Raw genomic sequence first — 13,872 nt, 5'->3', positions numbered from 1 at the left:
GTTAATATACAGGCCACAACTAATACACAATTGTCCCTTTGAACCAATTTTTGCTTCCATAAGCTTTTTGTCTATCTAGTATTGCATCTCCTAAAACACAGAAGGAAAAAAAAACAGGTAAGAGACTAGTTCACCAGCAACTTTAACAAATAGCCTTTGAGAGAGACTGAGTGACATTCGGAAAGTTGGTAAAAGCCACCAGTGTCAAAGCAGCTTCTCAAAAAAAAAAAAAAAAAAGAAAAAATTGTGGCTACGCTATGCTCAACCAGGCCACACCTGTTTTGAGAAACCACCAAGTGTTCTTCAGATAAACAGAGATGCCAGGTCTGACAGTCTCTAAGGCAACCAGATACCGATCATCGTCACACATGTGACAGGCAGAAAGAGACAGTGGTGACAAACACAAAGCCTCGTTCCCTCATCTGCTCAATGGTGTGGCAGCAGCTGGAGCCCACTGCCTCAAGAGCCCATCCCACATCCAGGTTCAAACCCTAAGCTCTAACTGTTGTGGAGAGAATCCCGCAGTTGGGAAAATCTCCAAAGGATCTGGACCCCGCCCCTTAAGCAGGCATCCTGTTGCCTGATGTGGACTTCAACATGGACTTCTGGGCAAAGAAGACAAGCTGTAGCTCCTGGTGGTATGCACATTTGCTCACCTGCACAATAAAACAAAACGTGCATGAGGCTAGAATTCATGAGGGTATACGTTTGGTGATAAGCCAGTGAGTCTGGACGCGAAGAGACTGTTTATCTAATTTGGCTCCCTGATTACCAGATTGGATTTTACTTAAGAAATCACCATCAAAATACACCCATGTTCCTGATTTCTGAGCATTTATATCTATTAAAGATGTGTAATATCACACTTTCCCATTTTGACATTTCCAACTTGTGATATTTTAACAAGAATGACGCAAGCGAGCATTTTGTAGGAAGTTGGCAGAGGCAGGATGGATCCAGGAGTTGGAACGGGTGCTTATATGCTGCTTTCGAAATCATTGCATTGCGGTTACTTAATGCCTGGGTTTTCTTGATTCCTAGACTTTGTGCCGCTCTGTCTTGTTCCTTGGTGCCATTCCCATGCTTCCTGGTGTCATGTTCTGCACCTTGTTGGTACTCAAGAAATAGCTGTTGAACTGAATCACTACCCTGCTTTGAGGAGATATGGCTCAAAGACAATGAAGATAAACTGAAATCTCATGGCACAGGAAATGGGAAAACGTACTGCAAAGATGGACTAATTAATGAGTTAATGAACCTTGAAAAAATAGAATCATAAATGCCAATGACAAGTATTAGTTCATGAAGCTTAATTATAAACAGAATAAATAAATTCATTGATCCAGCAGGTCAGATAGCAACCATCTTTATTAAAAGGCCTGAGCAGGGTAAGAATAGTTAAACAGAGATAAGTGGAGGGCAGAATATGTACAATTAATCATGGTGGTAAATATAACCAGTTTTATATCAACACCAAGGCATGTAGAGTAGAGACATCAAAATAAAACTCTCAATATCACCAAGTCAGTGTTTATTTTATATTTTATTGTCACAAACTTACAAACAAGCAAAGAGACAAAAGCAAAATCGCACCAAGCCCTATCACCAAGAAATAAAATAGCTGTTTGAATAGTCTCGCTCTATATACCCTTTGAGTTTGTCTGCAAATATTGCAATACTTAACCACACACATACACACACACACACATACATTTTTTTTAATTGGGCTAACATTATACATGTTGTTTTGTAACTTGCTATTTCATTTGATAGTAGAGCAGGTCATGTTATTTAAATACTCTTTATTTTCATGGCTCTATATTATTTCATTATAATTATGTATCATACATATTATGTATTAATGGACATTAAGGCTGATTCCCTGGTTTTTCCCATTGTTTCTCTGTTATGCTTATTGTTAAGTCTTCTGGCAAGTGTATGCAATTTATTTTCTTGCTAGCAGTATGTAGATGGGACTTCTATCTTCTACTGTAGGAGGAAATGTGACCATAGCTTAAGAATGACACGATATACATCTTTCTAATAATTTAAGAACACTTGCTTTTGAAAAAGAAGAAGGATTTAGGAGAAGTGACTTATTGATCACATCTATCTACATTGATTAGGCCCCTAAAGTTGATTGGTATAACACTGCAACACTTTTTAAAACATAAGGTTTAGAATAGTATTATCCCTAAATATATTTACATAACCCAGTTAAATGAATATTTTCACTTCTGAAAAAAATCTTCAAAGTTATGTATTATAATTTTTAAAAAGGTGACCAGAGAAAATACGGGTAAAAATACTGAACTATAAGACAGTCTTCAGACAGGGGGTTCTGCCTTATATTTGTAATCTCCACCTGGGTTTATCTCTAGCCTCCTTCTCCAAAGGCGTCCCATAAGCATCTCGCTTGCATCCCATACCCGAGAGACTCTGCTGGCTACTATTTCCAGTTTTGTCTTTTCTTTTCCTCCTGTGAAAGTCAGGATGATGGGTCAGCTGGTGAGAACACTAGCACACGTAGTGAGAGCAAGGCTGCTCCCTTTGGGTTATCTGGTTTTGAGGAGAAGACGAACAGACACTCCTCCACAGACCGGGGCCATCTGTCTCCCACCCCCACCTAGTCAACAGAAGAAAAGATGGAGGTTGGATGGCTCAGGACAACTTGTCACCACAAGTAGAAACATTGCCTATCTTAGAAGCCTAACTGACTTTGGGTCAGGAGTGTCATCCTGACGTGCAAAACACCACAGCTTTCTTCACCCAACAGTTCCCCATAAGTCTTTCACTCAGATGTTGGAAATATGCTAATCATGTCCTAGGCTTCTGGCTGGCAACCACATTGCGAAAACTAAGAAAAAGATCCATTCTTTCAGGATGGAGTCAGGAGACCAGCAGGGGGAGCCCTACCACTCGTTGCAATTGCAGACTCAACAGGAAGGGACAGAACTCACAGGTGAGTATTTATCTCAGCAGCAGGAAGGAAGTTTTTCCTCCCCTGGCAACAGCCCAGCCAATGAGAGTCCGCCACAACTCAGCCAATGAAAAGCCACTATACTTTGAAATCCCAGATTACTCCAATGGCCTTTTTGTTTATAACAATCTTCCGACTGGCCGCCTTTCCTCTATAAAAGAGTGTCTCTCTCTTTTATTCCCCAGACTTGCCTATGGTTTTTCCAAAGCTTGTGTGTTCCAGATTGCAGTTCTCTGCTATTTTTGAATAAAGGCATTTATGCTGGTAAATATCTGGCAGGTTTCTTTTTTTTTAAAGGTTGACAATATAGAGCTAGAAACAGCATAGTTCTTAACTTTAAAACGTCCATAGGCCGCCTGGTGGCTCAGTCGGTTAAGCTGAGGACTCTTCATTTTGACTTAGGTCATGATCTTGGGGTCCTGGAATTAAGCTCTGAGTTGGGCTCTGTGCTCACTGGGGAGTCTGCTTGAGGATTCTCTCTCTCTCTCTCAGCTCCTCCCCCTGCTCATGCTCGCTAAAATAAATAAATAAATCTATAAAAATTAATTAAAAAAATCAATAAAATGTCCCCATTTGTAAAAGAGGGAGTACTTGTTCTTACTTACCAAATGTTTCATTTATTTAATTATGATGACGAGGTTAGTGTAAAATCATCACTGCTAACTCTGCCTTTTTCCCATTCTGAGCTTCTGGAAGGAGGGTGAGCTTAGAGATGCTGGGGTCTGACTGTGTAGGTCTGAGTCCTACTTCCTCCACCTCGGAGTTGTGTGACCTTGGCAAGTCTTGTAAACCTCTCTGTGCCTCAGTTTCCCCATTTACCCGAAGTGGATAATGCTCTCACTTCCTGGCTAGCATTGTTATGAGGATGAAATCAGTGAATCCACGTTGAGTGATTAGAGCAGGACCTACCCTGTGTGAAACGCTCAATAAATGTTAGCTGCTACGTCATTGTTATTCCTCGGTTCTGAGCAATGTTTTGGCTCACGACTTGGTGAAGGATTCTCATGGCAAACCTGGTGCTGTTTCACTGCAGCTTGTGTTGAGCGAGAGTCTAAGAATATTTACTGAAAGCTGTAATTCTAAACCCTGAAGGACCCCAAGGCATTAGCAAAGACTGTGGGAAATTTGTAGAGGGCACCAGAGTCATTGCTTTCACTTAAATGATTATTGCTTCACCAGCCTTTTCCCACCCCTCAGTGCAAGACAAATCCACAGAATAATAAAAAACATGCATGGCAGTTGGGTCAAGAAAGCAGCATAGAGCAGAAATCAGCAACAGACCTGCCCACGCTACTCAGCCTGTACCGTGATGCCCTGAGTTACTGTCCTCCGCCCCTTTCCTCCTGTGACTAAACGAGCTGGCCCCCAGCATGCAAACACATGTGCACACAATTCCCACAGCCACTTAAAGGAGACCCTGTGCCTGGCCAGAGTGAGCTGCCTCCTTGTGTCAGAGGGGGTGACCTCTCTGGTTCCAGGCTCTGGAAGGAAGCACGAGGGGAGATGGCTTCAGGGGCAGGGACCACAATGTGGTCTTGCCTGGAAGACTAAAATCCACTCTTCCTCCCTTGGTTTTCACTCACACCGTAAGCCAGGACAGTAGAAGAGTGGTTTACTTAGTCAGGTCAACTTCACTTATCCCCCTGGGTGTGTATAATTTCCTTCTTAACCCACATCTCATATGGTAATATAACAACCAACCACTTCTATGTGGTCCAGTCCAAATATGCTTAAGAACATATTGTTCTTAGATTTATGGTGATTACAGTAAACTGATTGGAAAGGATCCCTTTCCACAGTTGGGAATTCATATCTCTTTCCTTAGACATATGTCAGGAAGCTTCTCTTCTCACCTATGTCTAGATTCTTTTTTGATAGTAAAATGAGACAAATTAACGCTCCATTTTTAGCCAGACTGATGACCAGAGTAGTCAGGGAGATGGTGAGTGCTCGAGAAAGGCCAGCATCAACTTGGGGCTGGCTTGTCCAGAAAGAAAAGAAATAATAGTTCTGGAGCCCAGGTTTAGAGTTCATCAGGGATAGCTTTTCTTCCCTGAGCCCAATTCCAATTTCTGAATTACAAATGAGTAGAATCTTCATATGCATTTAGGCTTAGAACACAGAAGTCTTGGGTTTGGGTTCTAGCTCTACACTCATTTAACCATACACGTGGACAAATCATAACCCCTGAGACTGTCTGCTCATCTTTAGAACAGGTGCTGAAAACACCCACCTCCGCCTTTGTGGGGATTAGGTGACGTCATGAATGTGAACCATTTTGTTGCTGTAAAGTGTAAAACAAATATGAAGAGTGCTTACTGCTGATTAGGACACATAGATGCAAAACACTAACACATGATTTCACTTATCTGTGGAATCTGAAAAAACCAACTGAACGAACAAACCACAACAACAGCAACAGCAAAACAGACTCACAAACACAGAGAACAAACTAGTGGTTGCCAGAGCAGTGGGGGTGGCAGATGAGTGACATAGGGAGAGGGGATTAGGAGGTACAGACTTCTAGTTATAAAATAAATAAATCACAGGGACAAAAAGTACAGCGTAGGGAATATAGTCAGTAATATTGTAATAACTTTGTATGGTGACAGATGGTGACTTCAGTTATGGTGTGGAGCGCCGCGTAATGTCATACACCTAATGCTAATATAACACTGTATGTCAACTAGACTTCAACGAAAAGTTTAAAAAATAAAAAAAAAAACAAACACTCAGGCCTAGAATTGAACAGTGCTATCTCTTCGTGGCAAGTTCTGAAGGTGAAACAAGATAACCTACAAATAGACTATGAATATTCTATTGCAGCGAACGTTGTAAGAGTATTGAGGTTAAGACACAGATGGCACAAGAGAGAACGAACACTTCTGTGAAAAGGTGAAATGCTCCTTTCCACAGCACTGAAAGCATTCTCTTTTGCCCTTTGTCGGTGGAGAACAAATCCAGTTTGGTGCCCTTCACACAGTCGTCCCTCTGGATTGAAAAGCGTGCTGGCTCGTGTCCGGAATCCCGCACATTCGCCAGGAGACATTGTTCTTTACAAGGCCACTTTACTGATCTCAGCAAACGTCCATGTCTTCTCAAGTTTCCACTTGCAGATGAAAAATGTACTCGATTTTCTCTCTTTTCTACTTTGGACTGCTTAAAAAAATGAGGTTTTATTTCAATACCGCCTTTCTCTGTTTCTTTGTTCTAATTAAAGAACTCAAGATTCTATCAGGTATCAATCTTCATTACTCTCCGGAGAGGCATGCAAAGACCGCAGATTTGGAAAATGGAGGCACAGATGTTTAAACCATTAGCATAGAGACTTATCCAAGGTCACCAAGTGAGTAAGAGGCAAAAATGGAACTCGTGGCGATCTGGTCTGGTCCTAAAGATCCCCTGAGAGAAACGTCACTGCATAAACACTTGCGTGGCCAACATTTGCCAGAGCAGATGTTTTATCAAGCCTACTGTACAACGAGGCCCACCCTTGCCTATCTGTTCCTATCTGCTTTTATTATGCTTTGGGGCTCTAGCATGATAAGACCTCCCATATGGTACTTGTATTAACATTAAATAATGGCCATTGTATTGTGTATACTATCACCATAGAAATATTTACTTAGTTGAACACAGACACCGGTCAAGCATAGTGACTGAAAACAAGCTAATCATAAAAACCATTCATGCTCACATCTATTTATAAAATCTGTTTCATTTGTGCCAGTTAAGTATAGGCTTTGTTCTAAACAAACACACGCAAACCTTCTGCACATCCAGAGACATGAAAGGCGTCCCGCCTCCCCCTCTGCAGAAAGCCTGGCTGTGGGGTGTGGCCTGTGTGTAAAATAGTGGGCGTGCTTTCTGGGGCTCAGCTCGGCTCCTCTGAGGCTGGAGCTGCTGACCCTTGCTTTCAGGGTGCCTTTGTGTTCTCCCCTCTCTGGGGTCTCTCGGGCTTCCAGCTCTCAAACTTGGGTCTGCTCAAAAGCAGCTGGGATGTCTGGAATAACTGCCATTGGTCAAGCTCCACACCAGAGACCCTCTCCGGGCTGCTGAGGAGCTGGGCTGTAGGAGACACGCGGGTGGTTCTGGTTTTGAGGGTTTGTATTCTCTCACCGCTTGAGAAATGGCCCTCGGGACCAGGCTCTCCTAGGACTCCTTTCCCCCTGCCCACCCCCCTCGCTACCGCAGTCACCATGGGACTAGAGCTGGCGCTACTGAGCGCTGCCTTTCCATGCGCTTGAATTTTGTTGCAACTGATACCAGCCATTTCCATAAAAGTATATTCCTTCTGGGTGTATAGCAAAATGCGTGAGAACCTGGGTTTTGGAATCCAGCAGTTTGAATTTGTTTCTGCAACTTACTCATCATATGGCCTTGCGCAAACTATGTAACCCCACCAGGCCCATCCGCCTTTTTTAATCTGTAAAATGGGGATGGGGTGCCTGGGTGGCTCAGTCGGTGAACCATCTGCCTTTGGCGCAGGTCCTGACTGGTTCTGGGATCGAGCCCCACATCGGGCTTCCTGCTCAGAGGGGAGTCTTCTTCTCCCCCTGCCCCGCCACTCATGTGTGCTCTCTGTCTCTGTCTCTCCAATAAATACACAAAAAATGTTTAAGAAATACAATGGGGATAGTAATAGCACCTGGACGTGAGGACAATGGTCATAATGCACGTGGGAAGTGTAGGGCCTGGGACACAATTTGTACTATTAGTATTTCTGTTTCAAAAATAGAGTTGAATCGGGCTGTCCTCTCTGATCAGAGTATTTGGGAAAATGCCAGCTGAGGGAATGTGATGTGAAGCAAAGGACAGAGATGACCTCGTTGATTCCTGGCATTGCTACCAAAGGCCTGAGTGACCTTGGTCTGGTCCTTCTTCTCCGGAAGAATCTATAAAAAGTTACCTGTGAAATGAGAGGATTGGTCTAGAGCAGTGATTTGGGTACGTTAGGAGCCAGGGATTCCTGCTAAATACCAGCAAGACAGTCAAATATCTGTTTGTGTTTACACACACAGCGTTTATGGACATACAATGAGAAAGGCTTCTCTGTATTTTTTAATTAAAAAAATGGATTTATATTTATGAAACTCAGCCCAATTTACACATGTTTGGGAAATAGTCCCGCTTCTTTTGGATGAGAGATATGATGGCCTTGCTCCACATGGACTCGGTCAAAGTCAACCCCCCTCCTGGGGCTTCAGTCCAAGTGGCACCAGCCCACGTGGATTCAGTCAACCTGGCACCAACTCACATGGGCTGAGTCAAAATGGCACCCACTCAAGTAAACTCTGTCCTCGTGTCACCAGCCCACAAGGCCTTGGTCCAAATGGCACCCACTCAGGCGGCCTTGGTTGCCTGGTTCCGTTCACACGGTACCCTCTTGCACCCTCTCAGACAATAGATAGTGTTTGGCAAGTCAGGCAACAAGGCTGGGCTCCCAGCAGTTCCAGTCTCTCAGACGGCTGTGTGTGTGTTTTGTTTGTTTGTTTGTTTGTTTGCTTTATAGATGCCATTTGGTAAGAAGGTCGACCCGGCAGCTGCTCTGGATACATAGGGGTTGGGGCCTACTTAAGAGCTCCTCTTTCTCTCCCCCAGCTCCTGATCTTCAGCCAGAAAAGTCCTGCAAGGCAGTTCTGTTTACTCAGTAAATAGTTGCTGAGCACCTACTGTAGCAGGACTGTTCTAGATGCTTGGGGTATGTCAGGGAACAAAACTCCATGCCTTGCTGGGGAATGCAAGCCTCTGAGGTCACAGTTTGGAGGTCACTGGTCTCTCGGTGATGACCCTTAGTCTTCTGGGCTAGGATCCCTGGGAAGACCCAGGACCAAAAAAAAAAAAAAAAGAAGCAGCTCGCTTTCGGCCACCTGCTCTTCCCTTTACCTCCTCTCACCCCTTGCCAGTTGCTTCATTCTGTTCCCTGTACATTTTTACAAAACTGGCAGCTGAGTTTGTGGCTGTGGACAAATGCCTTTCTCTTTCCAGAGTTTAGTTTCCTCATTTACAAGAAGAGGGGCTGGGACTCTAGAGCTCCAGTCCTCTTCCAGCTCTGTAATTGAGTCTAATTAACTCAGCAGAAATAACACCACCCCATTTAGCCCAACTGTCTCCTCATCCTCCCCCTGTATACGCAAATAAACACTTGGTGGTGTCTTAGAAACAAGCCAAGCAATGTTAGCATAACTTCGAAGCTATGTTGGTTAGCAGAGTTCAGTACTTCTTCTCTCTTTAGATGCCAATCTTTCAACAGACATTCGAGAACCTTTCTTTCCTGAGGCCTGGCCGGGGATCCGTGGAGAGTGATAGCTATGGAGGCCAAGAGGATGGCATCAGGAGCTTCTGGCATGCTTGGATGTTAGCTGCAAAACCAACAGAAAAAAGAGTGCTTCCCACCCCGCAGCCCCCATCACAGTGTCCTTTATCACTTTTCCTCGGGTGGCATTCGGATGCGAACGGGAACCGCATTCCTGGCACATGGTAGATCCTCAAGGAATATTCGTTGAGTGAGTGAGCAGACTCTAGTCTAGTCCTTTTTTTGTTCACGTGATTCTACCTACCCTTTACCTGCTTGCTCTGCTTTGGGAATGAAGACACACCATGTTGGGTAGAGTAACCTGAAAAAGTTGAGACTAGGCTAAAGTCAACCATGTCTCTGTGCCGGATTGTTCCACGTTCTGCTTCCTTTGGGCTCGGTGTTCCTACACTTACCCCTCCTCGACATCTGACAAAGCAGCAAAGGTCTTTCTGATGCATGGTCCTCTAAGGGAAATAGATCTTCAACAAGGACTTTGGGGAAAGTTGGCGGGAGGAGAAACTTCTGATTGGTGGTAATATAGCTAATGCACCCTGCGGTGGCAAGTGGGGGAACTTTGGGGGAGCACAGGCCGACCCTGCTACACTTGACTTGCACCTGCCACCAGGACCAGCATCCGAGCAACCTCTACCTACCCTCTCCCTGGCACTTCCAAGGGAGCCTTTCTGAACTGATCCTGCCTGGGAGAGGCATCTGATATACAAACCCATGGAGCAGGCCTTAGTGAATGCAAAGTGGTTACATTAAGGATTGGGGTTCTGTTTATTGACAGGGTCATGGCCTCTCCTGGTTATGACCCCCGAGGGACCCCGGCATGGAAACGGGATTTGTAACGTAACACTAACAATAACACACTAGAGACAGCCGTGACAGGGCCTGTTTCTCCTACACGCTGCAGCTGGCTCCCCAGAATGGAGACAGAGCAGGGAGCGGACAGGGCAGGGAAGCGGGCAGGAGACAAAGGGGCAAGCATGGAGTCCGTGGGCCTGGAGGTCCCCAGCCAGGAGTCCAACGGGGGCTTCTGGGATCCCTGCCATTGGAGAGTTTGCCCCCTGCTCCTGACACCTGTATCACTCCACCCTGTCTGGACGGTGCTGTTGGCTTTGGGCATCCACTCCCTCTCAGCCAGCTCCCAGGCTCAACACAGATCTCCTTCTCAGCAAGCAAACCTGCTCTCCATCCACCACACCTCCGCTCCCTGTCCCTTGTGAACATGTATTTTTTTTCTCTCTCAGTGGCTGGGAAGGTAAGAAGGCAGAACACAGAGAGGAAGAATGAGAACCTGAAGTCCCAGCGATTTTTCAGTCCATGGGCAGCGGGGGCAAAACTGGAATAGGACATTCCCTGCGGTTCCCTCCCTTGCTTCTTAGGGGCAGGGTTTGGGGGACTGTGGTGAATGGTTTTCTGATGAGGCAAAAGGGGTCCCTGAAATCACATCACAAAGGGAACCCTCTCCTCTAGCTTTTCATCAGTGGCTTCTTTTCTGGTATGCTTGAAAGGAGAAATCCGTGTGACCTCTGAGGCCGGACACGGGAGAATTCCCCTGTTGGCCAGTGAGTGAAGGGTTTAGAAGAATAGCCATCATCTCTGCTAGCTTTCCCAACAGGTCTGTATGTCCGCCCTCGCCCGTCCAACAAGCAAGAAGCACCAGTGAGTGGAGATTCTAGAATAACCTGGCGTTTGTTCAGTGGTGGTTTCCAGAGGAAATAGTTAAGAACCTTTTTCTCCATCGTGTACTCTGGGAGTGTCAATTTCCTTGAACTGAAGCGTCATGGACAAGAACAGTGCCGGCAGCAGCCCCCCAGGGGTCTCCACTGAGGCCCTCCCTTCCTGAAATCCTCCAGTATCTCAAGTTTCCATCAAGTTTTCTTTTCTGATGCCAGCGTTTAGCCAAGCCTGTTGTCCCAGAGGTCCTCTTGGGGCTAGCCCTTCTTTGAACACACGGTGCTGTCTGCTTGGTGGAGAAGCCAATGAACTCAATGCTGTGCTTGAAGTATGAAAAAAAATAAACCCGAGAACATAGCGCTGAACTTGCCTATACACTTAGCTTCCCATTCACATAGTGAGGTTACAATGGTCACAAGGAGCTGGGCACACCCAGGCTTCACAGACAAAATGAGGGACCCTCCTAGATGGTTAATTTGCCACCTCATTGGGTTTCCATACGCGATGATCAGAATTTAAACTGAATAAGGTTTCTCCTGGCCTTTTGGTTACTATGTGGAGATTTTGACCAGAGTACTACATTTTATGTCTTTCGTCGGCTAAATTTCTACATGAGGAGGAGGTCGTTGATAACCCAAGGCGACTTTGTAAATTCTTCCAAATAGATCTCTCAGTATGCGCGCAAACTCACATCAACCTTAGAATTCAACTCCCACCTCGCTCGCGAACACTTCCTAGCCCACTGTACCTCACAGATACGTTTTCTACCTGTGTGTATTTGACCCTCTAAAATATCATCTTGGATTCTACTTTGCACTCTTGTACCTCTTCATTGTTCAGTAGTCATGGCCATTTCTTACTTCTCTCAAACAGTGGTATGGCCCCTGAGAGCAGACACTTTAGGAATGCTGACACCATTCTCCGCAGGTGGGGCATTCATGTTTCTTATCAGCACACGCGTGTTGGCCACATGGGAGTATCCTCATGGCTTGAAATTCAGTGTTTGTTCAGAGCCAGGGATTCTCAGAAAGGAAGCCAAGGAAGAGAGTCCCAGATCACTTGTAAGTAACTTAGATATTATTTTCCTCATCTTTGCATGAAAACTACATGATTAATGTCTATTATTTGGGTCCATTTTTGTCTCCCCTTTCTCAACTCTTTCTGGCTGTCCCCTTCCCCTTTTCCCCCTCCCCCCTCCCCTTTACACAAGTAGAGACAAAAGTTACCGGACGTCTCAATTGTCAGACTTCAAAGTCTTTGCTAAACATTTGACATTTGACAGTGTGTCCCCCTCCCTTCCTCCTCACCCCCATCTTGCTTGCCTGGGCACAAGCCTCAGAGAGATAACCATATCAGGCAGAATAAATGAAGCTTGTTTCCTTCTAAATTTGCTTCCTCCCACACAGCATGGCTCTGTGCTCTGGGGTTGGCAGTGCACCTCACCCCAGACCTCTCTCTGTTGACTTTTAGGTGGAGGCAGCGGGCTAGAAATGGTAGAAGAACCTACATTCACCAGACAGAAATCATGGACATTCTGCATCAGAAAGAACCTAACAGAGGGGTGCCTGGGTGGCGCAGTCGTTAAGCGTCTGCCTTCGGCTCAGGGCGTGATCCCGGCGTTCTGGGATCGAGCCCCACATCAGGCTCCTCTGCTGGGAGCCTGCTTCTTCTTCTCCCACTCCTGCTGCTTGTGTTCCCTCTCTTGCTGGCTGTCTCTCTCTGTCAAATAAATAAAATCTTTTTAAAAAAAAAAAAAAGAAAGAAAGAACCTAACAGAAAGTCTTGTCTCACATTCCCATTTTATGCATAAGGAAACCAAGGTCCGGAGGAGCTCAATGAACTGTCTGAAACCAGAGTTAGATATCCAAAAAATAGAACAGGCACTAGAAGCCAGAAGTCTCCTAACACCCAGTCTGGTATTATTTCTGCCTCCACACAAAGACTGAGAAACTACAAACTTCAGCAATAACACCGAAAGTTCAGAAGGTGGACTCCTCCAGGATCCAAGTAGACGAAACTGTCCCATGAGCTCATCATGGGTGATACCGAGAAGCTTTGCCCTCTGGCAACCTGCCCTGGAGGACACCTAGAGTACCTGCTTCCTATGTGACTCGGGGTCTGCACAAGGGGGAGGTGGCTGGGTTCTCTGCAGAGTGAGTGTGTGTGGCAGATTCTCACGCACGCTGTGTGGTGTTACCCAGGCCGTGACTCCTGCAGCCTGCTCCCGACCCACTGGACACCGGTGGGGGTTCATACGGAGGCATCATGGCAATCACAGCCAGGGAAGGGAAGCAGGAGCCACTGGAAACAGGGCCGAGATACTGAGGAGGAAGAGTACGCAGCTCCCGACTGGGAAGTGAAGAGCATTGCTTCAAATACCGTTTAGAGGGACAGAATTCCACTACTGAAGTTTTTTTACTTTAGGTCTGTAGGGGATTTAGAATGGAATCTATAGAAAAATAGAAATGACTCTAAAAATGGTACCTCCTCACTAGGAATTGGAAGATTGGATAGGGGTAAAAGGTGGAGGAGGAAAATGGAAAGAAGCCCCCAAATCTTGGCTGTCTCCATTCTACTCCTTTTAGCACATTTGGGAACAAACACACATACACGCACACACACACTTCCTCTTGGGCTGTCCGGAAGACAAACAGAGGCTGGCAAACCCTCATTCATCTGCCACCAACTGGCTGAAATAGATCTCTCATCCAGAGCTGCCTGCGCCCTGTCACCTGGGTGGGGGCATCAAGAGCGTGAGCTCAGTGAGGATGTCCATAGCGTCCAGCCAACCTTCTGCTTTTATAAGGTTTAGTGAATCCGGCCTGCCACAGCCCTCCTGGGCACCTGTAGCCCTCACATGTAAACTCGTTTTGTGCTTTTTTTCCCCCAGTATATTCTTGTCCCACACTCC

The sequence above is a fragment of the Ursus arctos genome, unplaced genomic scaffold, assembly GCF_023065955.2.
Source record: "Ursus arctos isolate Adak ecotype North America unplaced genomic scaffold, UrsArc2.0 scaffold_22, whole genome shotgun sequence".
NCBI lineage: Eukaryota > Metazoa > Chordata > Mammalia > Carnivora > Ursidae > Ursus > Ursus arctos.
Note: the sequence above shows the minus strand (reverse complement) of the source record.